At 39.6% G+C, this 3,464-nt stretch overlaps 1 long non-coding RNA gene across 1 annotated transcript; it reads left to right on the top strand.

Annotated features, from left to right (window-relative positions):
• The first annotated feature begins 315 nt into the window (after nt 1-315).
• LOC118838457 lies at nt 316-1,525 on the top strand. Its single transcript, XR_005009595.1, has 3 exons — nt 316-355; nt 741-949; nt 1,415-1,525. It is a non-coding gene; the product is annotated as an uncharacterized LOC118838457 (long non-coding RNA).
• Nucleotides 1,526-3,464: the final 1,939 nt, after the last annotated feature.

Genomic DNA, 3,464 nt, shown 5'->3' with positions numbered 1-3,464 from the left:
AAGGAAGAAAGAAAGAAAGAGGCAGAAAGGAAGAAAGAAAGAAAAAGTCAGAAAGGAAGAAAGAAAAGAAAGAAAGGAAGGAAGGAAAGAAAGAAAGAAGGAAAGAAGGAAGGAAGAAAGGGAGAAAGAAATATACAAGACAACTGTAAATTTAATCTGTATTATTAGCATTTTCCCCATCACTTTTCTAAGTCTAGACAATCAACAAAACAATAAATCAAGCCCTGATCTGTAGCCTTTGTTGATTTCCATGATGTAAAATGCTGACACTGAAAATTTCTTCTGAATAGGTCTGAGCTGGCTCCAGCATACCCTTTTGGCACCCTGGTGAAGCCTCTGGATTCTTCAGAATAAGGTTTTCAAATGTATAAAATAAAATATATAGGATTCCAAAGGAAATCAATCATATTGAAATATAGTTATCAAAAACTTTTTAAAAAATTCCTTGACTCCAGATTAAGAACCTCTGTGCCTTGCAAGGTCTCAACCAAGTAAAAGAAGGTCTAGTCCAGGGGTGGGGAAGTAACATTCAGAAGACTTTTGGGGAAGTGTGCCATAGTGGAAGCAGCACTGGATTTGACAGCAGGAGTCAGGTTCAGTCTACATCCCTCATTTGTAAAACAAGAGTCATTATGCCCATGTACCACTCATCAATGAGGGCTATTATGAGGAAAATGTTTTTGCAAATGTTAAGAAGTTAAATAAGTGTGTGTTATTTTTCTTATCATCTATTCTAACAGATCTGGAGCACCCAGGAAGGACCTCTGAGGAACCAGTTGGGGTGCTGGGGTAATGATTCTGGAAGGAATTTCTCCAGGAACCCTTAGATTTCAGCATGCTGTTTGCCTTCTGTAATAGTGCCTAATTAAATCAAATTGAGTTTTGGAACGGAGCCAGTGTGCTTCAGAGTACAGAGATGATGCCAGCCTTCTGAGCTGTCCACAATAAGGTTTTTTTCCCCGGTATCTGGGTTGGAATCAAGTCACATGAAATGGGATAAAAAACACAGAAGTGACCCTTCCCTGGGTTCTGCAACAGGTGCCCCCCAGGACAATAGACACATTCAGTTTACCATATTTCTTCCCTGCCTGCCCCCTCTACTTCTGCACACCTCTTTTCCTGGATCCTGATCTCTGTCTTTCTTTTAAATTCTGTATCAAAATCACTGCTCTGAATCTTTGACATAATTACTTCCATGGCAATGGGCTGAAGTCAGAAACATAGGATAATATGATCACAGCAGTCTGAGGTTGAGAGACTGAAAATTGGCTGAGAGATTTTCTCCCCTTGCACCCCCTCCCCTACCTTACCCCCAACCACTGTCTCTGATAATAGCAGAAGAGATACAGAAAATTACTGGCATTGTGAATTGCTTTTTCGATAAATGTTCTGTCTCTCTACCTTTCTTTTATAGAACTGGTCCACACTGAAAAGAGCCTCGCTGCATCAAAAAAAAAAATTGGAAATCATTTCATGGAAGAAAACCTCCCAGTGAAAATATCCTAATGAAAAGTGTTTAGTTTGATTTTGGCCGACTTCCTGTTCATTTTAAATAACTGCATATTGCTCTTCTCTCCACCCCACCCCTCCCCTGCCTCCCAGTTACAAAAATATTAGCTATCACTCTTAACTCTGTAAGAGAACTTACACCCCCAAGGAGGGAGGAGGAGGATGGGCCATTAATTCTGCAGGGACTTTGTTATTTCATGTTAATGTTTGAATGGGTCTGACCATAGTGTTATATACTGCCACCAAGTGGTGAGCCTAGCTGGCATTGTTCTTAGGTGCCCAAAGAGAAAGGGCCTCTGGTACCATTATACAAACCTAGATGGAAACGTACTATCCAGGAACCTCACTTCTCTTGAGCTTAGCCATGAACTTAAAAAGGAACAAAAGCAACCAAAAAATCAAAATTAAAAAAAAAACCAAACGAGTGAAGAAAGCCAAAAAGGATGTCATCAAAACTATATTCTTGATTTTAGGAGGACCCTCTCTGGTTCTCATTAGACTATTTACTTTTATTTTATACACAATTCTAACAGACTTGGAGATAACATTTCCAACTCCAAAGTAGGTTAGAAATAGGAAATTAGAAAGGGAAAGAGGTATTGTAACAAGCAGGCATCCTGGCAGCAGAGAGAAATGAGAGACAGGGGAAGTAGAAAAGCAGACCAAAAAATTCTAAAATCACAGAAATTTGGGTCTATTTTATGTAGAAGCAAATACCTAATATATATTAATAGGCTCTGGAGCATTGCTATGTTATAGAATATTACAATAGTGCTCACAATATGACCTTTAGTCATCATGAAAAGGTTAAATTCCATCACATGTGTTCAGTAGCAGGGAAGGCTGTTTTACATTTCAGAAAGATTTTCATCCAAAATGGCTAAAGTAAATGGTGTTCATGCTGAATAGAATAAATCATTCAGCTATCTAGAAAACTCAGTCCTTGGGAACGATTCATTCTATGCAGATTCTGGATACCTGAGGTTTTACTGTTTTTCATCAGCCAATCCTAGGGAGGATATTATGATTTGGCCTCTGGTGGAAAAAGGATTTCTTAGTCCTTTGAGACTGTGGGTTGGTTCTCTGAACCTGCCTTTAGTTTCTTTTTTGCCCGTAAGCAAGTAGGAATAAGCAAAGAGTGTTAAAAAAGAAAGCTCAATTCTTGATGTGTTTCTCAGTTATGTAAAGACTCAGGTGCAGAAGTTACTTCTGTATCAGTGTCATGCTGAAGCAAAGCGGTTATTTCCCCCAGAGTGATTGTGGTTGTGCTCTTCCATTTCTCAAGTAAATTGGAAATAGGCATTTGAAACTCTAAAACTGAATCCAAACAGTCGACCAAAACTTACTCTCCTTTGCCAAATCACCATTTTAACTGAGAGCAAAACAGTGACTCATGGCCCAGCCCAGCTCAGGACAACCTCTTACTTGAACATGGTTGGTTGGACTCCAGTGGATGGTTAGGGAGGCTCAGAAGCTAGTCAGGGCATACTTAGAGGCGCTGTGTTCCCTAACATGGGCCGAATCACATGACCTGATGGAAACTTTCTCTAGCCTGGGAACCATGAATGTGGTATAACCTATCATTTTGAAATTATTGGGTGTTTAGGACTAACCTTCTCTTTTAGCCCACAGATCTTTATCCTGACATACATGTTCAAGATTCTGAATAAAAATGAAGAGAGGGGAGGGACTCACCACCCCAAGCAGTAACAATACAAAAGGCAGAGCTAAGTTTACAGAAATAATTCCAGTCTTCATCATAGCATGCAGGACATAGTTCTCAGAATCCCCACACAACTATTTTTCTGGGCACCAAGCGCATCGCTAACCTCAGTGGGAAGTTGCTCCCTTATAGACTGGTGGTCAGATGATTGACTATCCAGTAACCAACCAGATTTTTAAAAAATGAAGCATAGAATGATAGAACCCTGTACTTTTCAATGGATAGGTAATGT

This window comes from Trichosurus vulpecula, chromosome 2 (genome assembly GCF_011100635.1).
Source record: "Trichosurus vulpecula isolate mTriVul1 chromosome 2, mTriVul1.pri, whole genome shotgun sequence".
NCBI classification, from domain to species: Eukaryota; Metazoa; Chordata; class Mammalia; order Diprotodontia; family Phalangeridae; genus Trichosurus; species Trichosurus vulpecula.
The sequence above is the reverse complement of the archived record's forward strand: the minus strand, read 5'-3'. Positions and strand labels throughout refer to the sequence as shown.